The sequence below is a fragment of the Apostichopus japonicus genome, chromosome 17 (assembly GCF_037975245.1).
Source record: "Apostichopus japonicus isolate 1M-3 chromosome 17, ASM3797524v1, whole genome shotgun sequence".
Taxonomy (NCBI): domain Eukaryota; kingdom Metazoa; phylum Echinodermata; class Holothuroidea; order Aspidochirotida; family Stichopodidae; genus Apostichopus; species Apostichopus japonicus.
In genome coordinates this window covers 22,966,984-22,985,363 of record NC_092577.1, presented here as the reverse complement: position 1 = coordinate 22,985,363, position 18,380 = coordinate 22,966,984, and the positions used below count along the sequence as shown (strand labels likewise).

The 18,380-nt window shown below is 41.7% G+C and overlaps 31 non-coding genes and 26 pseudogenes across 31 annotated transcripts; all 57 read right to left on the bottom strand.

The window, feature by feature from the left end:
• Nucleotides 1-4,503: 4,503 nt before the first annotated feature.
• Nucleotides 4,504-4,622, bottom strand: LOC139957724 (5S ribosomal RNA). The gene has a single exon (XR_011789516.1). It is a non-coding gene; the product is annotated as a 5S ribosomal RNA (ribosomal RNA).
• Nucleotides 4,623-4,698: 76 nt separating this feature from the next.
• Nucleotides 4,699-4,817, bottom strand: LOC139957614 (5S ribosomal RNA; annotated as a pseudogene).
• A 224-nt stretch (nucleotides 4,818-5,041) lies between these two features.
• Nucleotides 5,042-5,160, bottom strand: LOC139956925 (5S ribosomal RNA). Its single transcript, XR_011789427.1, has one exon. It is a non-coding gene; the product is annotated as a 5S ribosomal RNA (ribosomal RNA).
• A 76-nt stretch (nucleotides 5,161-5,236) lies between these two features.
• Nucleotides 5,237-5,355, bottom strand: LOC139957613 (5S ribosomal RNA; annotated as a pseudogene).
• Nucleotides 5,356-5,579: 224 nt separating this feature from the next.
• Nucleotides 5,580-5,698, bottom strand: LOC139956077 (5S ribosomal RNA). The gene has a single exon (XR_011789301.1). It is a non-coding gene; the product is annotated as a 5S ribosomal RNA (ribosomal RNA).
• A 73-nt stretch (nucleotides 5,699-5,771) lies between these two features.
• LOC139955052 (5S ribosomal RNA) lies at nucleotides 5,772-5,890 on the bottom strand. Its single transcript, XR_011788305.1, has one exon. It is a non-coding gene; the product is annotated as a 5S ribosomal RNA (ribosomal RNA).
• Nucleotides 5,891-5,966: 76 nt separating this feature from the next.
• Nucleotides 5,967-6,085, bottom strand: LOC139957713 (5S ribosomal RNA). Its single transcript, XR_011789515.1, has one exon. It is a non-coding gene; the product is annotated as a 5S ribosomal RNA (ribosomal RNA).
• A 76-nt stretch (nucleotides 6,086-6,161) lies between these two features.
• On the bottom strand, nucleotides 6,162-6,280 carry LOC139957611 (5S ribosomal RNA; annotated as a pseudogene).
• A 224-nt stretch (nucleotides 6,281-6,504) lies between these two features.
• On the bottom strand, nucleotides 6,505-6,623 carry LOC139955917 (5S ribosomal RNA). The gene has a single exon (XR_011789144.1). It is a non-coding gene; the product is annotated as a 5S ribosomal RNA (ribosomal RNA).
• Nucleotides 6,624-6,699: 76 nt separating this feature from the next.
• On the bottom strand, nucleotides 6,700-6,818 carry LOC139955974 (5S ribosomal RNA). Its single transcript, XR_011789199.1, has one exon. It is a non-coding gene; the product is annotated as a 5S ribosomal RNA (ribosomal RNA).
• A 76-nt stretch (nucleotides 6,819-6,894) lies between these two features.
• On the bottom strand, nucleotides 6,895-7,013 carry LOC139957771 (5S ribosomal RNA; annotated as a pseudogene).
• A 224-nt stretch (nucleotides 7,014-7,237) lies between these two features.
• LOC139955617 (5S ribosomal RNA) lies at nucleotides 7,238-7,356 on the bottom strand. The gene has a single exon (XR_011788852.1). It is a non-coding gene; the product is annotated as a 5S ribosomal RNA (ribosomal RNA).
• Nucleotides 7,357-7,432: 76 nt separating this feature from the next.
• Nucleotides 7,433-7,551, bottom strand: LOC139955973 (5S ribosomal RNA). The gene has a single exon (XR_011789198.1). It is a non-coding gene; the product is annotated as a 5S ribosomal RNA (ribosomal RNA).
• A 76-nt stretch (nucleotides 7,552-7,627) lies between these two features.
• Nucleotides 7,628-7,746, bottom strand: LOC139957609 (5S ribosomal RNA; annotated as a pseudogene).
• A 224-nt stretch (nucleotides 7,747-7,970) lies between these two features.
• LOC139955905 (5S ribosomal RNA) lies at nucleotides 7,971-8,089 on the bottom strand. Its single transcript, XR_011789132.1, has one exon. It is a non-coding gene; the product is annotated as a 5S ribosomal RNA (ribosomal RNA).
• Nucleotides 8,090-8,163: 74 nt separating this feature from the next.
• On the bottom strand, nucleotides 8,164-8,282 carry LOC139955223 (5S ribosomal RNA). Its single transcript, XR_011788470.1, has one exon. It is a non-coding gene; the product is annotated as a 5S ribosomal RNA (ribosomal RNA).
• A 76-nt stretch (nucleotides 8,283-8,358) lies between these two features.
• LOC139957608 (5S ribosomal RNA) lies at nucleotides 8,359-8,477 on the bottom strand (annotated as a pseudogene).
• A 224-nt stretch (nucleotides 8,478-8,701) lies between these two features.
• LOC139955894 (5S ribosomal RNA) lies at nucleotides 8,702-8,820 on the bottom strand. Its single transcript, XR_011789121.1, has one exon. It is a non-coding gene; the product is annotated as a 5S ribosomal RNA (ribosomal RNA).
• A 76-nt stretch (nucleotides 8,821-8,896) lies between these two features.
• Nucleotides 8,897-9,015, bottom strand: LOC139955972 (5S ribosomal RNA). Its single transcript, XR_011789197.1, has one exon. It is a non-coding gene; the product is annotated as a 5S ribosomal RNA (ribosomal RNA).
• Nucleotides 9,016-9,091: 76 nt separating this feature from the next.
• Nucleotides 9,092-9,210, bottom strand: LOC139957607 (5S ribosomal RNA; annotated as a pseudogene).
• A 224-nt stretch (nucleotides 9,211-9,434) lies between these two features.
• Nucleotides 9,435-9,553, bottom strand: LOC139955882 (5S ribosomal RNA). The gene has a single exon (XR_011789110.1). It is a non-coding gene; the product is annotated as a 5S ribosomal RNA (ribosomal RNA).
• A 74-nt stretch (nucleotides 9,554-9,627) lies between these two features.
• LOC139955222 (5S ribosomal RNA) lies at nucleotides 9,628-9,746 on the bottom strand. Its single transcript, XR_011788469.1, has one exon. It is a non-coding gene; the product is annotated as a 5S ribosomal RNA (ribosomal RNA).
• A 76-nt stretch (nucleotides 9,747-9,822) lies between these two features.
• LOC139956956 (5S ribosomal RNA) lies at nucleotides 9,823-9,941 on the bottom strand (annotated as a pseudogene).
• Nucleotides 9,942-10,165: 224 nt separating this feature from the next.
• On the bottom strand, nucleotides 10,166-10,284 carry LOC139955870 (5S ribosomal RNA). Its single transcript, XR_011789096.1, has one exon. It is a non-coding gene; the product is annotated as a 5S ribosomal RNA (ribosomal RNA).
• Nucleotides 10,285-10,360: 76 nt separating this feature from the next.
• Nucleotides 10,361-10,479, bottom strand: LOC139957463 (5S ribosomal RNA; annotated as a pseudogene).
• A 76-nt stretch (nucleotides 10,480-10,555) lies between these two features.
• Nucleotides 10,556-10,674, bottom strand: LOC139957606 (5S ribosomal RNA; annotated as a pseudogene).
• A 224-nt stretch (nucleotides 10,675-10,898) lies between these two features.
• LOC139956075 (5S ribosomal RNA) lies at nucleotides 10,899-11,017 on the bottom strand. Its single transcript, XR_011789299.1, has one exon. It is a non-coding gene; the product is annotated as a 5S ribosomal RNA (ribosomal RNA).
• A 73-nt stretch (nucleotides 11,018-11,090) lies between these two features.
• LOC139956916 (5S ribosomal RNA) lies at nucleotides 11,091-11,209 on the bottom strand (annotated as a pseudogene).
• A 73-nt stretch (nucleotides 11,210-11,282) lies between these two features.
• LOC139956213 (5S ribosomal RNA) lies at nucleotides 11,283-11,401 on the bottom strand (annotated as a pseudogene).
• Nucleotides 11,402-11,474: 73 nt separating this feature from the next.
• Nucleotides 11,475-11,593, bottom strand: LOC139957483 (5S ribosomal RNA; annotated as a pseudogene).
• Nucleotides 11,594-11,817: 224 nt separating this feature from the next.
• Nucleotides 11,818-11,936, bottom strand: LOC139955858 (5S ribosomal RNA). Its single transcript, XR_011789084.1, has one exon. It is a non-coding gene; the product is annotated as a 5S ribosomal RNA (ribosomal RNA).
• Nucleotides 11,937-12,010: 74 nt separating this feature from the next.
• On the bottom strand, nucleotides 12,011-12,129 carry LOC139955221 (5S ribosomal RNA). The gene has a single exon (XR_011788468.1). It is a non-coding gene; the product is annotated as a 5S ribosomal RNA (ribosomal RNA).
• A 76-nt stretch (nucleotides 12,130-12,205) lies between these two features.
• On the bottom strand, nucleotides 12,206-12,324 carry LOC139956196 (5S ribosomal RNA; annotated as a pseudogene).
• Nucleotides 12,325-12,548: 224 nt separating this feature from the next.
• LOC139955846 (5S ribosomal RNA) lies at nucleotides 12,549-12,667 on the bottom strand. The gene has a single exon (XR_011789072.1). It is a non-coding gene; the product is annotated as a 5S ribosomal RNA (ribosomal RNA).
• A 76-nt stretch (nucleotides 12,668-12,743) lies between these two features.
• Nucleotides 12,744-12,862, bottom strand: LOC139957462 (5S ribosomal RNA; annotated as a pseudogene).
• Nucleotides 12,863-12,938: 76 nt separating this feature from the next.
• On the bottom strand, nucleotides 12,939-13,057 carry LOC139957728 (5S ribosomal RNA; annotated as a pseudogene).
• A 224-nt stretch (nucleotides 13,058-13,281) lies between these two features.
• Nucleotides 13,282-13,400, bottom strand: LOC139955834 (5S ribosomal RNA). The gene has a single exon (XR_011789061.1). It is a non-coding gene; the product is annotated as a 5S ribosomal RNA (ribosomal RNA).
• A 74-nt stretch (nucleotides 13,401-13,474) lies between these two features.
• On the bottom strand, nucleotides 13,475-13,593 carry LOC139955219 (5S ribosomal RNA). The gene has a single exon (XR_011788466.1). It is a non-coding gene; the product is annotated as a 5S ribosomal RNA (ribosomal RNA).
• Nucleotides 13,594-13,669: 76 nt separating this feature from the next.
• LOC139956194 (5S ribosomal RNA) lies at nucleotides 13,670-13,788 on the bottom strand (annotated as a pseudogene).
• Nucleotides 13,789-14,012: 224 nt separating this feature from the next.
• LOC139955823 (5S ribosomal RNA) lies at nucleotides 14,013-14,131 on the bottom strand. Its single transcript, XR_011789050.1, has one exon. It is a non-coding gene; the product is annotated as a 5S ribosomal RNA (ribosomal RNA).
• A 76-nt stretch (nucleotides 14,132-14,207) lies between these two features.
• Nucleotides 14,208-14,326, bottom strand: LOC139957605 (5S ribosomal RNA; annotated as a pseudogene).
• A 224-nt stretch (nucleotides 14,327-14,550) lies between these two features.
• LOC139955616 (5S ribosomal RNA) lies at nucleotides 14,551-14,669 on the bottom strand. Its single transcript, XR_011788851.1, has one exon. It is a non-coding gene; the product is annotated as a 5S ribosomal RNA (ribosomal RNA).
• A 76-nt stretch (nucleotides 14,670-14,745) lies between these two features.
• On the bottom strand, nucleotides 14,746-14,864 carry LOC139957700 (5S ribosomal RNA). Its single transcript, XR_011789514.1, has one exon. It is a non-coding gene; the product is annotated as a 5S ribosomal RNA (ribosomal RNA).
• Nucleotides 14,865-14,940: 76 nt separating this feature from the next.
• Nucleotides 14,941-15,059, bottom strand: LOC139957604 (5S ribosomal RNA; annotated as a pseudogene).
• A 224-nt stretch (nucleotides 15,060-15,283) lies between these two features.
• LOC139955811 (5S ribosomal RNA) lies at nucleotides 15,284-15,402 on the bottom strand. The gene has a single exon (XR_011789039.1). It is a non-coding gene; the product is annotated as a 5S ribosomal RNA (ribosomal RNA).
• Nucleotides 15,403-15,476: 74 nt separating this feature from the next.
• Nucleotides 15,477-15,595, bottom strand: LOC139955218 (5S ribosomal RNA). Its single transcript, XR_011788465.1, has one exon. It is a non-coding gene; the product is annotated as a 5S ribosomal RNA (ribosomal RNA).
• Nucleotides 15,596-15,671: 76 nt separating this feature from the next.
• Nucleotides 15,672-15,790, bottom strand: LOC139956192 (5S ribosomal RNA; annotated as a pseudogene).
• A 224-nt stretch (nucleotides 15,791-16,014) lies between these two features.
• Nucleotides 16,015-16,133, bottom strand: LOC139955799 (5S ribosomal RNA). Its single transcript, XR_011789028.1, has one exon. It is a non-coding gene; the product is annotated as a 5S ribosomal RNA (ribosomal RNA).
• Nucleotides 16,134-16,209: 76 nt separating this feature from the next.
• LOC139957460 (5S ribosomal RNA) lies at nucleotides 16,210-16,328 on the bottom strand (annotated as a pseudogene).
• Nucleotides 16,329-16,404: 76 nt separating this feature from the next.
• Nucleotides 16,405-16,523, bottom strand: LOC139957603 (5S ribosomal RNA; annotated as a pseudogene).
• A 224-nt stretch (nucleotides 16,524-16,747) lies between these two features.
• On the bottom strand, nucleotides 16,748-16,866 carry LOC139956074 (5S ribosomal RNA). Its single transcript, XR_011789298.1, has one exon. It is a non-coding gene; the product is annotated as a 5S ribosomal RNA (ribosomal RNA).
• Nucleotides 16,867-16,939: 73 nt separating this feature from the next.
• On the bottom strand, nucleotides 16,940-17,058 carry LOC139956915 (5S ribosomal RNA; annotated as a pseudogene).
• A 73-nt stretch (nucleotides 17,059-17,131) lies between these two features.
• LOC139956212 (5S ribosomal RNA) lies at nucleotides 17,132-17,250 on the bottom strand (annotated as a pseudogene).
• Nucleotides 17,251-17,323: 73 nt separating this feature from the next.
• Nucleotides 17,324-17,442, bottom strand: LOC139957482 (5S ribosomal RNA; annotated as a pseudogene).
• Nucleotides 17,443-17,666: 224 nt separating this feature from the next.
• On the bottom strand, nucleotides 17,667-17,785 carry LOC139955787 (5S ribosomal RNA). The gene has a single exon (XR_011789017.1). It is a non-coding gene; the product is annotated as a 5S ribosomal RNA (ribosomal RNA).
• Nucleotides 17,786-17,859: 74 nt separating this feature from the next.
• LOC139955217 (5S ribosomal RNA) lies at nucleotides 17,860-17,978 on the bottom strand. Its single transcript, XR_011788464.1, has one exon. It is a non-coding gene; the product is annotated as a 5S ribosomal RNA (ribosomal RNA).
• A 76-nt stretch (nucleotides 17,979-18,054) lies between these two features.
• Nucleotides 18,055-18,173, bottom strand: LOC139957602 (5S ribosomal RNA; annotated as a pseudogene).
• Between the last annotated feature and the right edge of the window lie 207 nt (nucleotides 18,174-18,380).

Genomic DNA, 18,380 nt, shown 5'->3' with positions numbered 1-18,380 from the left:
GGGCAGTGCTTTGCACAGTTTGTCGGTTAATTCTCTCACTTCGTCAATGGTCATCGAATTATCCGGATCACTTAGCAAAATGAGCTCATGAATTGCCTCACTAGGCATTCTTCTCGGCAATATTTCGTACATAAGGTCCCTTACACAGAGAATTCCCCCCGAAATGAAAGACTTATCAAGAAACATTTTACCTTTCGAATCCCGCAGAAGGTGATTATGAAAGAGGGGTTGGGACAGAATTTCCTCCCTGTTGTCAGGTGGGCGGAGTCTGTCCTCGGTCAGCTTTCGCCAAGCAAGTAACAGTTCCCCGACATAACCTGGTAATTTGCGTAATGACTTAAAGTCCGGTAACATTTTCAAAACTTGCAGCCCCATGTTCATGTTTTCATACTGGTTAAAGTTATAAACAAGTAAAGCTTTCAACATTTCATTGATTTCGTTTCTTTGAATTTTGCCAATAATTTTTAATCTGAGTGCATCTCTTCTCTGTTTGAGGTCAAAAAGATTGAGTCCCCCTTTCTCAACGGGGAGCGTTAACACATCGTAACTAATGAGGTGTTTTCCATGACCCCAAAAAAAATCAATAACATTCTTACGATAATCAGTACAAACCCAATCTGGTACACAGACAACGGTCGCCATATAAATAAAACGTGACGCCACCAGGGCGTTTACGACAAGCGTTTTGCCTTTGAAGGACAATTTGCGCCCCTTCCAGCGCTTCAGAACCGTTCCGCGCTTAGCACTAAGTTCTTCCCAATTTTCTCTTTCGACAATGCGGTCGTCATTCCCTACCGCAACCCCAAGTACCGTTAGGTAATCATATCTCACGGGGAATGGATAAGTCATTTTGAGATTTTTGGATTTGCCAATTAGGAGCAACTCAGTTTTATCGTAATTACATTTAGATCCGGATGCTCTTTCATAATTTTTGATAGTTTGGAAGACGTGATCAATGCTTTCGGTATTGGCTAGCATAAAAGTGGTATCGTCAGCATGCTGAAACATGCGAGGCTCAAAATGGAGAAATTTGATACCCGAAATATGGTTGTTCTTATAAATTGCTTCGCGGAACGGTTCTGCACTAATTACATACAACAGTGCCGAAATAGGGCACCCTTGCCTCACACCTCTTTTGATTTCAAAAATATTAGACAAGTAACCGTTATGCTTAATATGACTGTTGATATCTGTGTACAAAATTGCAACCCAGTTACGAAAATACTGGCCGAAACCTACTTTCTTCAAGACATTATACAAATACTGGTGATCAACCCTATCGAAGGCCTTTAATTGATCAATTTTAAGGAGTAAACCGTCACAATTTGTTTGATTTACGTAACGGATAATATTACGAATAACCATAATATTATCAGCAATGTCTCTTCCAGGAATGCAACAGGTCTGGTCACTAGAAACAATTGAACTTATAACTTTTGAAATTCTGTTAGCTAAAGCTTTCGTAATGATTTTATAATCAATATTTAGGAGGCTAATTGGTCTCCAATTTGAAAGTTTCCTAAGGTCCCCTTTTTTGGGAATAAGAGAAATCATACCTGTTTTCATGGAATCGCACATCTCGTTCGATTCAAAAATAGCGCTACAAATACGAATAAGAATAGGTCCAAGCACATCCCAAAAATGTTTAAAAAATTCAACAGTCAGCCCATCAAGTCCAGGGCTTTTATTAGTTTTCATTGCAACGAGGGCATTGGAAAGTTCCTCTAAGGTGATCTCTTCTTCACACAACTTGATTTCCTCTTCCGAAAGAGTTTTGTCCAAATGGTGCAAAAATTCACGCTGAATATTTTCCTGAGTGTGTTCGAGCGAATAAAGATTTTTATAAAATAAGGCCTGCTCACGAAGAATTAATTCTTGATCCGTGACGATTTCACCTCTGTCCGTAAGAACCGATCTCATTACTTTCTTTTTTTGTCTCGAGGTCTCTAGGTTTAGAAAGAATTTCGTCGACTTCTCACCTTCCTCATACCACAGTACCTTGGAACGAATAGCTGCCCCGTTAATTTCGTGCCGCAGTAAAACATTAAGACGGCTACGCAGTTCGAGAAGCCTTGTGGTGTCGTAATCACCAAATTTGTGAGCTTTAATTTGTTCGTAATTTATCTTCTTCAGCAGCAGCTTTTTCTCTTTTTCACGCCTCGATTTTTGGCGTTTGCCGAATGTAGCACTCCTAATTCTAATCTCCTTTTTAAGGTTGTCATACCATAATTTCAGTGCTGTAGAGTCAGAATGCGACGTATTTAACCAACTGTCCAAAATAAATTGTCTGATTCCTTGGCAAAAAGTATCGTCTTCTAAAAAGGAATTGTTGAAAATCCATGTACCCGGACCTCTAGGAATTAGAGTAAGGTCAAGGTATAACTCCACAATATCGTGGTCTGACGCTGGGTAATGCGAAATTTCGCATTTAACTACGTGCGGTAAAAGTTCTTTACTAATTAAAAATCTGTCAATCCTGGATCCCGAAGACATGTTACTAGATGTACGCGTAAACTGAATTTTCGAGGGATGTTTATCCCTCCATACATCAATCAAATTAAATTTGTCCATGAGATCTTTAAGGACTTTTCTTGAAGAGTCCGGTCTAGGGCCGGGTGGAAACCTGTCTTGGTATGGGTTAATTACATTGTTAAAATCCCCGGTGAGCACAACAGGTCCGTGACAGGAGGTAATAATTCTGTCTAAATCCGAAAAGAAAGCTTTACGCTCCGCCGGCACATTGCACGGCGCATATATATTAATTACGCTAATTATCTTGCCATCAATATCTATCTCCAGAACTTGTGTCCTCCCTTTGTAAGGAGTTGTATGGGAAATAACATCGAAATCACTATTATGTCTAAATAAGGAGGCAGTGCCTCTTCTTCTTGCGTCAGGGAAATTAGAAAACAAGATTTCCCCTTCCCAATCGAGATTTGCCGCTTTAGAAATATCGTCGTCCCAAAACGTTTCTTGAAGGAGCGTTAAATCATAATTGTTCTTTCTTAACAATGCAAATAAATCTGTCCTTTTTTCTCTACCGACCAAGCCATTACAATTGAGTGTGGCGAGCTTGATCATAAGTATAAGTCCAATTAGACAGTAATACATTATCGGTTCGCAGGTGTGAACAATCTTGCCGTACTTGTATTGGGCACAAACTTCTTTTTGTTTTGCTTCGTTCTGACCACCTGCCATGTGGTCTCATTCACCGATAATTCTTCTCCACTCGACTCTCTCCCTCGTTTACCCGTCTCGCTTACTGTATCGACTTCTGCTGTGGTATTTATGGGGCTGCTCGTACTTGTTTCTTCTTTCTCTTCTGGTTGTGTAGGACTGCTTTTGCTTAACGTTTTTTCTGTATTTGTAGACTCCGGTTCTACAGATTCAGTAGGGTCAGTACAGGGCGGGGGGTCAGGAACGGCGTCGGTAGTCTGAGGGTTCACAGAGTGATCGTTTTGCGACCCCTCCTCCATCTTTGTCGCATCGCTGTCTTTTGCTTCACAGTGAAAACTTTTATGTCCACGTCCTTGGCATTTGTAACATTTCACTTTGGGACACTTGTTTTCAGAGTGTCCTTGCTGGTTACACTCCTTGCAAACGTATTGTGCACATTCTCTCATCAAATGGTTTTCCCCCAGACATAAATTACACACACGAGTTTGTCCGTTATGCTTTAATCTCAGGTGGCTGCCGGAAACCAAAATTGAGTACGGCAGACTCTTCTTGTTCGATGGGAGTTCAATACGGGCGTAGCGAATCCCATTTTCGACCGTAGGATGTTCCTCATAAGTTTTATGTGTCCATTCACTTTTCATGGCGCAACCGTAAGCCACTAACTTTTCCGAGAGTTCCTCATCAGAAATGAAAGCAGGAACGCCAAATAAACTCACTGTAATCAAGCTCTTGGTGACTCCTCTAACATCACACGGTTTCCCAGCGATTACAAGACCCGTATTCTGCAGTAATTCTGCGTCACTCTTCGACTTAATGGTTAGCACCCACTCTCCTCCTACCTTAACACAACCAAGAATATTCTCTACTCCAATGTCCTCCACTGCGGCACCCAGCACGTCTAGTGCGCTAAACGTGTGGTCGACGATCTTCACACTGTTCTCTCGTAACTCACTGTACACACCGGTACCATCGCTGCCCGCTCTCACACGTGAGGCGGGGTCAGCCATTGTTCTTACCGCTACCAAAGAGGCAGGCGATAAACGTTATTTTTTCAACTTGTCTGAATAGAAAAGTTTTCCAGGTAAATGAATAAACAAGTAGTCCACAACGGTCAGAACATAGTTGCAATCCTGACAAACACTTTTTGAAGTAGAAAAAACGGCTCAGAACGGCCGAAACAGTGAAAAATCGAGAGCACAGAAAAACACGTCTACGAGAACCGGTATAGTCAACGTGATATGGCCGTAGACATAACAAGAGGTCAATGTAGGCCATTTCACTTTCTCATCGTCGTGGCAACATAGTGTTATCAATTAGGAAAATAAAAGCCTACGGCACCCAGTATTCCCAGGCGGTCACCCATCCAAGTACTGACTGCGCTCTACGTTGCTTGACTTCGGTGATCGGACGAGAACCGGTATAGTCAACGTGATATGGCCGTAGACATAAGAAGAGGTCAATGGAGGCCATTTCAATTTCTCATCGTCGTGGCAACATAGTGTTATCAATTGTGAAAATAAAAGCCTACGGCACCCAGTATTCCCAGGCGGTCACCCACCTTAGTACTGACTGCGCTCTACGTTGCTTGACTTACCTGATCGGACGAGAACCGGTATATTGAACGTGATGTGGCCGTAGACATTACAAGAGGTGAAATGCAGGCTAGTTGTTTGGTAGGTTATGATGAGTGGATTTAATGTATATATTATACATGAATGTATTTAATATATATTAAGTTAATCTATATTTCACATATATATGTATTAAATTCTAATATATAAAAACAATCGAGTTATTTATTAATATATTCGATTTTCAAATCGCTTTCCTTGTGGCAAGACAGTGTTCTAATTAGAAAAAGAAAGGCCTACGGCACCCAGTATTCCCAGGTGGTCACCCATCCAAGTACTGACTGCGCTCTACGTTGCTTGACTTCGGTGATCGGACGAGAACCGGTATAGTCAACGTGATATGGCCGTAGACATAACAAGAGGTCAATGGAGGCCATTTCAATTTCTCATCGTCGTGGCAACATAGTGTTATCAATTGTGAAAATAAAAGCCTACGGCACCCAGTATTCCCAGGCGGTCACCCACCTTAGTACTGACTGCGCTCTACGTTGCTTGACTTACCTGATCGGACGAGAACCGGTATATTGAACGTGATGTGGCCGTAGACATTACAAGAGGTGAAATGCAGGCTAGTTGTTTGGTAGGTTATGATGAGTGGATTTAATGTATATAATATACATGAATGTATTTAATATATATTAAGTTAATCTATATTTCACATATATATGTATTAAATTCTAATATATAAAAACAATCGAGTTATTTATTAATATATTCGATTTTCAAATCGCTTTCCTTGTGGCAAGACAGTGTTCTAATTAGAAAAAGAAAGGCCTACGGCACCCAGTATTCCCAGGCGGTCACCCATCCAAGTACTGACTGCGCTCTACGTTGCTTGACTTCGGTGATCGGACGAGAACCGGTATAGTCAACGTGATATGGCCGTTTACATAAGAGGTCAATGTAGGCCATTTCACTTTTACATCGTCGTGGCAACATAGTGTTATCAATTATGAAAATAAAAGCCTACGGCACCCAGTGTTCCCAGGCGGTCACCCATCCAAGTACTGACTGCGCTCTACGTTGCTTGACTTCGGTGATCGGACGAGAACCGGTATAGTCAACGTGATATGGCCGTAGACATAACAAGAGGTCAATGTAGGCCATTTCACTTTCTCATCGTCGTGGCAACATAGTGTTATCAATTAGGAAAATAAAAGCCTACGGCACCCAGTATTCCCAGGCGGTCACCCATCCAAGTACTGACTGCGCTCTACGTTGCTTGACTTCGGTGATCGGACGAGAACCGGTATAGTCAACGTGATATGGCCGTAGACATAACAAGAGGTCAATGGAGGCCATTTCAATTTCTCATCGTCGTGGCAACATAGTGTTATCAATTGTGAAAATAAAAGCCTACGGCACCCAGTATTCCCAGGCGGTCACCCACCTTAGTACTGACTGCGCTCTACGTTGCTTGACTTACCTGATCGGACGAGAACCGGTATATTGAACGTGATGTGGCCGTAGACATTACAAGAGGTGAAATGCAGGCTAGTTGTTTGGTAGGTTATGATGAGTGGATTTAATGTATATATTATACATGAATGTATTTAATATATATTAAGTTAATCTATATTTCACATATATATGTATTAAATTCTAATATATAAAAACAATCGAGTTATTTATTAATATATTCGATTTTCAAATCGCTTTCCTTGTGGCAAGACAGTGTTCTAAATAGAAAAAGAAAGGCCTACGGCACCCAGTATTCCCAGGCGGTCACCCATCCAAGTACTGACTGCGCTCTACGTTGCTTGACTTCGGTGATCGGACGAGAACCGGTATAGTCAACGTGATATGGCCGTAGACATAACAAGAGGTCAATGTAGGCCATTTCAATTTCTCATCGTCGTGGCAACATAGTGTTATCAATTAGGAAAATAAAAGCCTACTGCACCCAGTATTCCCAGGCGGTCACCCATCCAAGTACTGACTGCGCTCTACGTTGCTTGACTTCGGTGATCGGACGAGAACCGGTATAGTCAACGTGATATGGCCGTAGACATAAGAAGAGGTCAATGGAGGCCATTTCAATTTCTCATCGTCGTGGCAACATAGTGTTATCAATTGTGAAAATAAAAGCCTACGGCACCCAGTATTCCCAGGCGGTCACCCACCTTAGTACTGACTGCGCTCTACGTTGCTTGACTTACCTGATCGGACGAGAACCGGTATATTGAACGTCATGTGGCCGTAGACATTACAAGAGGTGAAATGCAGGCTAGTTGTTTGGTAGGTTATGATGAGTGGATTTAATGTATATATTATACATGAATGTATTTAATATATATTAAGTTAATCTATATTTCACATATATATGTATTAAATTCTAATATATAAAAACAATCGAGTTATTTATTAATATATTCGATTTTCAAATCGCTTTCCTTGTGGCAAGACAGTGTTCTAATTAGGAAAAGGAAGGCCTACGGCACCCAGTATTTCCAGGCGGTCACCCATCCAAGTACTGACTGCGCTCTACGTTGCTTGACTTCGGTGATCGGACGAGAACCGGTATAGTCAACGTGATATGGCCGTAGACATAACAAGACGTCAATGTAGGCCATTTCAATTTCTCATCGTCGTGGCAACATAGTGTTATCAATTAGGAAAATAAAAGCCTACTGCACCCAGTATTCCCAGGCGGTCACCCATCCAAGTACTGACTGCGCTCTACGTTGCTTGACTTCGGTGATCGGACGAGAACCGGTATAGTCAACGTGATATGGCCGTAGACATAAGAAGAGGTCAATGGAGGCCATTTCAATTTCTCATCGTCGTGGCAACATAGTGTTATCAATTGTGAAAATAAAAGCCTACGGCACCCAGTATTCCCAGGCGGTCACCCACCTTAGTACTGACTGCGCTCTACGTTGCTTGACTTACCTGATCGGACGAGAACCGGTATATTGAACGTGATGTGGCCGTAGACATTACAAGAGGTGAAATGCAGGCTAGTTGTTTGGTAGGTTATGATGAGTGGACTTAATGTATATATTATACATGAATGTATTTAATATATATTAAGTTAATCTATATTTCACATATATATGTATTAAATTCTAATATATAAAAACAATCGAGTTATTTATTAATATATTCGATTTTCAAATCGCTTTCCTTGTGGCAAGACAGTGTTCTAATTAGAAAAAGAAAGGCCTACGGCACCCAGTATTCCCAGGCGGTCACCCATCCAAGTACTGACTGCGCTCTACGTTGCTTGACTTCGGTGATCGGACGAGAACCGGTATAGTCAACGTGATATGGCCGTAGACATAACAAGAGGTCAATGTAGGCCATTTCAATTTCTCATCGTCGTGGCAACAGTGTTATCAATTATGAAAATAACAGCCTACGACACCCAGTATTCCCAGGCGGTCACCCATCCAAGTACTGACTGCGCTCTACGTTGCTTGACTTCGGTGATCGGACGAGAACCGGTATAGTCAACGTGATATGGCCGTAGACATAACAAGAGGTCAATGTAGGCCATTTCAATTTTTCATCGTCGTGGCAACATAGTGTTATCAATTAGGAAAATAAAAGCCTACGGCACCCAGTATTCCCAGGCGGTCACCCACCTTAGTACTGACTGCGCTCTACGTTGCTTGACTTACCTGATCGGACGAGAACCGGTATATTGAACGTGATGTGGCCGTAGACATTACAAGAGGTGAAATGCAGGCTAGTTGTTTGGTAGGTTATGATGAGTGGATTTAATGTATATATTATACATGAATGTATTTAATATATATTAAGTTAATCTATATTTCACATATATATGTATTAAATTCTAATATATAAAAACAATCGAGTTATTTATTAATATATTCGATTTTCAAATCGCTTTCCTTGTGGCAAGACAGTGTTCTAATTAGGAAAAGGAAGGCCTACGGCACCCAGTATTCCCAGGCGGTCACCCATCCAAGTACTGACTGCGCTCTACGTTGCTTGACTTCGGTGATCGGACGAGAACCGGTATAGTCAACGTGATATGGCCGTAGACATAACAAGAGGTCAATGGAGGCCATTTCAATTTCTCATCGTCGTGGCAACATAGTGTTATCAATTAGGAAAATAAAAGCCTACTGCACCCAGTATTCCCAGGCGGTCACCCATCCAAGTACTGACTGCGCTCTACGTTGCTTGACTTCGGTGATCGGACGAGAACCGGTATAGTCAACGTGATATGGCCGTAGACATAAGAAGAGGTCAATGGAGGCCATTTCAATTTCTCATCGTCGTGGCAACATAGTGTTATCAATTGTGAAAATAAAAGCCTACGGCACCCAGTATTCCCAGGCGGTCACCCACCTTAGTACTGACTGCGCTCTACGTTGCTTGACTTACCTGATCGGACGAGAACCGGTATATTGAACGTGATGTGGCCGTAGACATTACAAGAGGTGAAATGCAGGCTAGTTGTTTGGTAGGTTATGATGAGTGGACTTAATGTATATATTATACATGAATGTATTTAATATATATTAAGTTAATCTATATTTCACATATATATGTATTAAATTCTAATATATAAAAACAATCGAGTTATTTATTAATATATTCGATTTTCAAATCGCTTTCCTTGTGGCAAGACAGTGTTCTAATTAGAAAAAGAAAGGCCTACGGCACCCAGTATTCCCAGGCGGTCACCCATCCAAGTACTGACTGCGCTCTACGTTGCTTGACTTCGGTGATCGGACGAGAACCGGTATAGTCAACGTGATATGGCCGTAGACATAACAAGAGGTCAATGTAGGCCATTTCAATTTCTCATCGTCGTGGCAACAGTGTTATCAATTATGAAAATAACAGCCTACGACACCCAGTATTCCCAGGCGGTCACCCATCCAAGTACTGACTGCGCTCTACGTTGCTTGACTTCGGTGATCGGACGAGAACCGGTATAGTCAACGTGATATGGCCGTAGACATAAGAAGAGGTCAATGTAGGCCATTTCAATTTTTCATCGTCGTGGCAACATAGTGTTATCAATTAGGAAAATAAAAGCCTACGGCACCCAGTATTCCCAGGCGGTCACCCACCTTAGTACTGACTGCGCTCTACGTTGCTTGACTTCGGTGATCGGACGAGAACCGGTATATTGAACGTGGTGTGGCCGTAGACATTACAAGAGGTGAAATGCAGGCTAGTTGTTTGGTAGGTTATGATGAGTGGATTTAATGTATATATTATACATGAATGTATTTAATATATATTAAGTTAATCTATATTTCACATATATATGTATTAAATTCTAATATATAAAAACAATCGAGTTATTTATTAATATATTCGATTTTCAAATCGCTTTCCTTGTGGCAAGACAGTGTTCTAATTAGGAAAAGGAAGGCCTACGGCACCCAGTATTCCCAGGCGGTCACCCATCCAAGTACTGACTGCGCTCTACGTTGCTTGACTTCGGTGATCGGACGAGAACCGGTATAGTCAACGTGATATGGCCGTAGACATAACAAGAGGTCAATGGAGGCCATTTCAATTTCTCATCGTCGTGGCAACGTAGTGTTATCAATTGTGAAAATAAAAGCCTACGGCACCCAGTATTCCCAGGCGGTCACCCACCTTAGTACTGACTGCGCTCTACGTTGCTTGACTTACCTGATCGGACGAGAACCGGTATATTGAACGTGATATGGCCGTAGACATAACAAGAGGTCAATGGAGGCCATTTCAATTTCTCATCGTCGTGGCAACATAGTGTTATCAATTGTGAAAATAAAAGCCTACGGCACCCAGTATTCCCAGGCGGTCACCCACCTTAGTACTGACTGCGCTCTACGTTGCTTGACTTACCTGATCGGACGAGAACCGGTATATTGAACGTGATGTGGCCGTAGACATTACAAGAGGTGAAATGCAGGCTAGTTGTTTGGTAGGTTATGATGAGTGGAATTAATGTATATATTATACATGAATGTATTTAATATATATTAAGTTAATCTATATTTCACATATATATGTATTAAATTCTAATATATAAAAACAATCGAGTTATTTATTAATATATTCGATTTTCAAATCGCTTTCCTTGTGGCAAGACAGTGTTCTAATTAGGAAAAGGAAGGCCTACGGCACCCAGTATTCCCAGGCGGTCACCCATCCAAGTACTGACTGCGCTCTACGTTGCTTGACTTCGGTGATCGGACGAGAACCGGTATAGTCAACGTGATATGGCCGTTTACATAGGAGGTCAATGTAGGCCATTTCAATTTTTCATCGTCGTGGCAACATAGTGTTATCAATGAGGAAAATAAAAGCCTACGGCCCCCAGTATTCCCAGGCGGTCACCCATCCAAGTACTGACTGCGCTCTACGTTGCTTGACTTCGGTGATCGGACGAGAACCGGTATAGTCAACGTGATATGGCCGTTTACATAGGAGGTCAATGTAGGCCATTTCACTTTCTCATCGTCGTGGCAACATAGTGTTATCAATTAGGAAAATAAAAGCCTACGGCACCCAGTATTCCCAGGCGGTCACCCATCCAAGTACTGACTGCGCTCTACGTTGCTTGACTTCGGTGATCGGACGAGAACCGGTATAGTCAACGTGATATGGCCGTTTACATAAGAGGTCAATGTAGGCCATTTCACTTTCTCATCGTCGTGGCAACATAGTGTTATCAATTAGAAAAAGAAAGGCCTACGGCACCCAGTATTCCCAGGCGGTCACCCACCTTAGTACTGACTGCGCTCTACGTTGCTTGACTTACCTGATCGGACGAGAACCGGTATATTGAACGTGATGTGGCCGTAGACATTACAAGAGGTGAAATGCAGGCTAGTTGTTTGGTAGGTTATGATGAGTGGACTTAATGTATATATTATACATGAATGTATTTAATATATATTAAGTTAATCTATATTTCACATATATATGTATTAAATTCTAATATATAAAAACAATCGAGTTATTTATTAATATATTCGATTTTCAAATCGCTTTCCTTGTGGCAAGACAGTGTTCTAATTAGAAAAAGAAAGGCCTACGGCACCCAGTATTCCCAGGCGGTCACCCATCCAAGTACTGACTGCGCTCTACGTTGCTTGACTTCGGTGATCGGACGAGAACCGGTATAGTCAACGTGATATGGCCGTAGACATAACAAGAGGTCAATGTAGGCCATTTCAATTTCTCATCGTCGTGGCAACAGTGTTATCAATTATGAAAATAACAGCCTACGACACCCAGTATTCCCAGGCGGTCACCCATCCAAGTACTGACTGCGCTCTACGTTGCTTGACTTCGGTGATCGGACGAGAACCGGTATAGTCAACGTGATATGGCCGTAGACATAAGAAGAGGTCAATGTAGGCCATTTCAATTTTTCATCGTCGTGGCAACATAGTGTTATCAATTAGGAAAATAAAAGCCTACGGCACCCAGTATTCCCAGGCGGTCACCCACCTTAGTACTGACTGCGCTCTACGTTGCTTGACTTCGGTGATCGGACGAGAACCGGTATATTGAACGTGATGTGGCCGTAGACATTACAAGAGGTGAAATGCAGGCTAGTTGTTTGGTAGGTTATGATGAGTGGATTTAATGTATATATTATACATGAATGTATTTAATATATATTAAGTTAATCTATATTTCACATATATATGTATTAAATTCTAATATATAAAAACAATCGAGTTATTTATTAATATATTCGATTTTCAAATCGCTTTCCTTGTGGCAAGACAGTGTTCTAATTAGGAAAAGGAAGGCCTACGGCACCCAGTATTCCCAGGCGGTCACCCATCCAAGTACTGACTGCGCTCTACGTTGCTTGACTTCGGTGATCGGACGAGAACCGGTATAGTCAACGTGATATGGCCGTAGACATAACAAGAGGTCAATGGAGGCCATTTCAATTTCTCATCGTCGTGGCAACGTAGTGTTATCAATTGTGAAAATAAAAGCCTACGGCACCCAGTATTCCCAGGCGGTCACCCACCTTAGTACTGACTGCGCTCTACGTTGCTTGACTTACCTGATCGGACGAGAACCGGTATATTGAACGTGATATGGCCGTAGACATAACAAGAGGTCAATGGAGGCCATTTCAATTTCTCATCGTCGTGGCAACATAGTGTTATCAATGAGGAAAATAAAAGCCTACGGCCCCCAGTATTCCCAGGCGGTCACCCACCTTAGTACTGACTGCGCTCTACGTTGCTTGACTTACCTGATCGGACGAGAACCGGTATATTGAACGTGATGTGGCCGTAGACATTACAAGAGGTGAAATGCAGGCTAGTTGTTTGGTAGGTTATGATGAGTGGACTTAATGTATATATTATACATGAATGTATTTAATATATATTAAGTTAATCTATATTTCACATATATATGTATTAAATTCTAATATATAAAAACAATCGAGTTATTTATTAATATATTCGATTTTCAAATCGCTTTCCTTGTGGCAAGACAGTGTTCTAATTAGAAAAAGAAAGGCCTACGGCACCCAGTATTCCCAGGCGGTCACCCATCCAAGTACTGACTGCGCTCTACGTTGCTTGACTTCGGTGATCGGACGAGAACCGGTATAGTCAACGTGATATGGCCGTAGACATAACAAGAGGTCAATGTAGGCCATTTCAATTTCTCATCGTCGTGGCAACAGTGTTATCAATTATGAAAATAACAGCCTACGACACCCAGTATTCCCAGGCGGTCACCCATCCAAGTACTGACTGCGCTCTACGTTGCTTGACTTCGGTGATCGGACGAGAACCGGTATAGTCAACGTGATATGGCCGTAGACATAAGAAGAGGTCAATGTAGGCCATTTCAATTTTTCATCGTCGTGGCAACATAGTGTTATCAATTAGGAAAATAAAAGCCTACGGCACCCAGTATTCCCAGGCGGTCACCCACCTTAGTACTGACTGCGCTCTACGTTGCTTGACTTCGGTGATCGGACGAGAACCGGTATATTGAACGTGATGTGGCCGTAGACATTACAAGAGGTGAAATGCAGGCTAGTTGTTTGGTAGGTTATGATGAGTGGATTTAATGTATATATTATACATGAATGTATTTAATATATATTAAGTTAATCTATATTTCACATATATATGTATTAAATTCTAATATATAAAAACAATCGAGTTATTTATTAATATATTCGATTTTCAAATCGCTTTCCTTGTGGCAAGACAGTGTTCTAATTAGGAAAAGGAAGGCCTACGGCACCCAGTATTCCCAGGCGGTCACCCATCCAAGTACTGACTGCGCTCTACGTTGCTTGACTTCGGTGATCGGACGAGAACCGGTATAGTCAACGTGATATGGCCGTAGACATAACAAGAGGTCAATGGAGGCCATTTCAATTTCTCATCGTCGTGGCAACGTAGTGTTATCAATTGTGAAAATAAAAGCCTACGGCACCCAGTATTCCCAGGCGGTCACCCACCTTAGTACTGACTGCGCTCTACGTTGCTTGACTTACCTGATCGGACGAGAACCGGTATATTGAACGTGATGTGGCCGTAGACATTACAAGAGGTGAAATGCAGGCTTGTTGTTTGGTAGGTTATGATGAGTGGATTTAATGTATATATTATACATGAATGTATTTAATATATATTAAGTTAATCTATATTTCACATATATATGTATTAAATTCTAATATATAAAAACAATCGAGTTATTTATTAATATATTCGATTTTCAAATCGCTTTCCTTGTGGCATGACAGTGTTCTAATTAGAAAAAGAAAGGCCTACGGCACCCAGTATTTCCAGGCGGTCACCCATCCAAGTACTGACTGCGCTCTACGTTGCTTGACTTCGGTGATCGGACGAGAACCGGTATAGTCAACGTGATATGGCCGTAGACATAACAAGAGGTCAATGTAGGCCATTTCAATTTCTCATCGTCGTGGCAACATAGTGTTATCAATTAGGAAAATAAAAGCCTACGGCACCCAGTATTCCCAGGCGGTCACCCATCCAAGTACTGACTGCGCTCTACGTTGCTTGACTTCGGTGATCGGACGAGAACCGGTATAGTCAACGTGATATGGCCGTAGACATAACAAGAGGTCAATGGAGGCCATTTCAATTTCTCATCGTCGTGGCAACATAGTGTTATCAATTGTGAAAATAAAAGCCTACGGCACCCAGTATTCCCAGGCGGTCACCCACCTTAGTACTGACTGCGCTCTACGTTGCTTGACTTACCTGATCGGACGAGAACCGGTATATTGAACGTGATGTGGCCGTAGACATTACAAGAGGTGAAATGCAGGCTAGTTGTTTGGTAGGTTATGATGAGTGGAATTAATGTATATATTATACATGAATGTATTTAATATATATTAAGTTAATCTATATTTCACATATATATGTATTAAATTCTAATATATAAAAACAATCGAGTTATTTATTAATATATTCGATTTTCAAATCGCTTTCCTTGTGGCAAGACAGTGTTCTAATTAGGAAAAGGAAGGCCTACGGCACCCAGTATTCCCAGGCGGTCACCCATCCAAGTACTGACTGCGCTCTACGTTGCTTGACTTCGGTGATCGGACGAGAACCGGTATAGTCAACGTGATATGGCCGTAGACATAACAAGAGGTCAATGTAGGCCATTTCAATTTCTCATCGTCGTGGCAACAGTGTTATCAATTATGAAAATAACAGCCTACGACACCCAGTATTCCCAGGCGGTCACCCATCCAAGTACTGACTGCGCTCTACGTTGCTTGACTTCGGTGATCGGACGAGAACCGGTATAGTCAACGTGATATGGCCGTAGACATAAGAAGAGGTCAATGTAGGCCATTTCAATTTTTCATCGTCGTGGCAACATAGTGTTATCAATTAGGAAAATAAAAGCCTACGGCACCCAGTATTCCCAGGCGGTCACCCACCTTAGTACTGACTGCGCTCTACGTTGCTTGACTTCGGTGATCGGACGAGAACCGGTATATTGAACGTGATGTGGCCGTAGACATTACAAGAGGTGAAATGCAGGCTAGTTGTTTGGTAGGTTATGATGAGTGGATTTAATGTATATATTATACATGAATGTATTTAATATATATTAAGTTAATCTATATTTCACATATATATGTATTAAATTCTAATATATAAAAACAATCGAGTTATTTATTAATATATTCGATTTTCAAATCGCTTTCCTTGTGGCAAGACAGTGTTCTAATTAGGAAAAGGAAGGCCTACGGCACCCAGTATTCCCAGGCGGTCACCCATCCAAGTACTGACTGCGCTCTACGTTGCTTGACTTCGGTGATCGGACGAGAACCGGTATAGTCAACGTGATATGGCCGTAGACATAACAAGAGGTCAATGGAGGCCATTTCAATTTCTCATCGTCGTGGCAACGTAGTGTTATCAATTGTGAAAATAAAAGCCTACGGCACCCAGTATTCCCAGGCGGTCACCCACCTTAGTACTGACTGCGCTCTACGTTGCTTGACTTACCTGATCGGACGAGAACCGGTATATTGAACGTGATATGGCCGTAGACATAACAAGAGGTCAATGGAGGCCATTTCAATTTCTCATCGTCGTGGCAACATAGTGTTATCAATTGTGAAAATAAAAGCCTACGGCACCCAGTATTCCCAGGCGGTCACCCACCTTAGTACTGACTGCGCTCTACGTTGCTTGACTTACCTGATCGGACGAGAACCGGTATATTGAACGTGATGTGGCCGTAGACATTACAAGAGGTGAAATGCAGGCTAGTTGTTTGGTAGGTTATGATGAGTGGAATTAATGTATATATTATACATGAATGTATTTAATATATATTAAGTTAATCTATATTTCACATATATATGTATTAAATTCTAATATATAAAAACAATCGAGTTATTTATTAATATATTCGATTTTCAAATCGCTTTCCTTGTGGCAAGACAGTGTTCTAATTAGGAAAAGGAAGGCCTACGGCACCCAGTATTCCCAGGCGGTCACCCATCCAAGTACTGACTGCGCTCTACGTTGCTTGACTTCGGTGATCGGACGAGAACCGGTATAGTCAACGTGATATGGCCGTTTACATAGGAGGTCAATGTAGGCCATTTCAATTTTTCATCGTCGTGGCAACATAGTGTTATCAATGAGGAAAATAAAAGCCTACGGCCCCCAGTATTCCCAGGCGGTCACCCATCCAAGTACTGACTGCGCTCTACGTTGCTTGACTTCGGTGATCGGACGAGAACCGGTATAGTCAACGTGATATGGCCGTTTACATAGGAGGTCAATGTAGGCCATTTCACTTTCTCATCGTCGTGGCAACATAGTGTTATCAATTAGGAAAATAAAAGCCTACGGCACCCAGTATTCCCAGGCGGTCACCCATCCAAGTACTGACTGCGCTCTACGTTGCTTGACTTCGGTGATCGGACGAGAACCGGTATAGTCAACGTGATATGGCCGTTTACATAAGAGGTCAATGTAGGCCATTTCACTTTCTCATCGTCGTGGCAACATAGTGTTATCAATTAGAAAAAGAAAGGCCTACGGCACCCAGTATTCCCAGGCGGTCACCCACCTTAGTACTGACTGCGCTCTACGTTGCTTGACTTACCTGATCGGACGAGAACCGGTATATTGAACGTGATGTGGCCGTAGACATTACAAGAGGTGAAATGCAGGCTAGTTGTTTGGTAGGTTATGATGAGTGGACTTAATGTATATATTATACATGAATGTATTTAATATATATTAAGTTAATCTATATTTCACATATATATGTATTAAATTCTAATATATAAAAACAATCGAGTTATTTATTAATATATTCGATTTTCAAATCGCTTTCCTTGTGGCAAGACAGTGTTCTAATTAGAAAAAGAAAGGCCTACGGCACCCAGTATTCCCAGGCGGTCACCCATCCAAGTACTGACTGCGCTCTACGTTGCTTGACTTCGGTGATCGGACGAGAACCGGTATAGTCAACGTGATATGGCCGTAGACATAACAAGAGGTCAATGTAGGCCATTTCAATTTCTCATCGTCGTGGCAACAGTGTTATCAATTATGAAAATAACAGCCTACGACACCCAGTATTCCCAGGCGGTCACCCATCCAAGTACTGACTGCGCTCTACGTTGCTTGACTTCGGTGATCGGACGAGAACCGGTATAGTCAACGTGATATGGCCGTAGACATAACAAGAGGTCAATGTAGGCCATTTCAATTTTTCATCGTCGTGGCAACATAGTGTTATCAATTAGGAAAATAAAAGCCTACGGCACCCAGTATTCCCAGGCGGTCACCCACCTTAGTACTGACTGCGCTCTACGTTGCTTGACTTACCTGATCGGACGAGAACCGGTATATTGAACGTGATGTGGCCGTAGACATTACAAGAGGTGAAATGCAGGCTTGTTGTTTGGTAGGTTATGATGAGTGGATTTAATGTATATATTATACATGAATGTATTTAATATATATTAAGTTAATCTATATTTCACATATATATGTATTAAATTCTAATATATAAAAACAATCGAGTTATTTATTAATATATTCGATTTTCAAATCGCTTTCCTTGTGGCATGACAGTGTT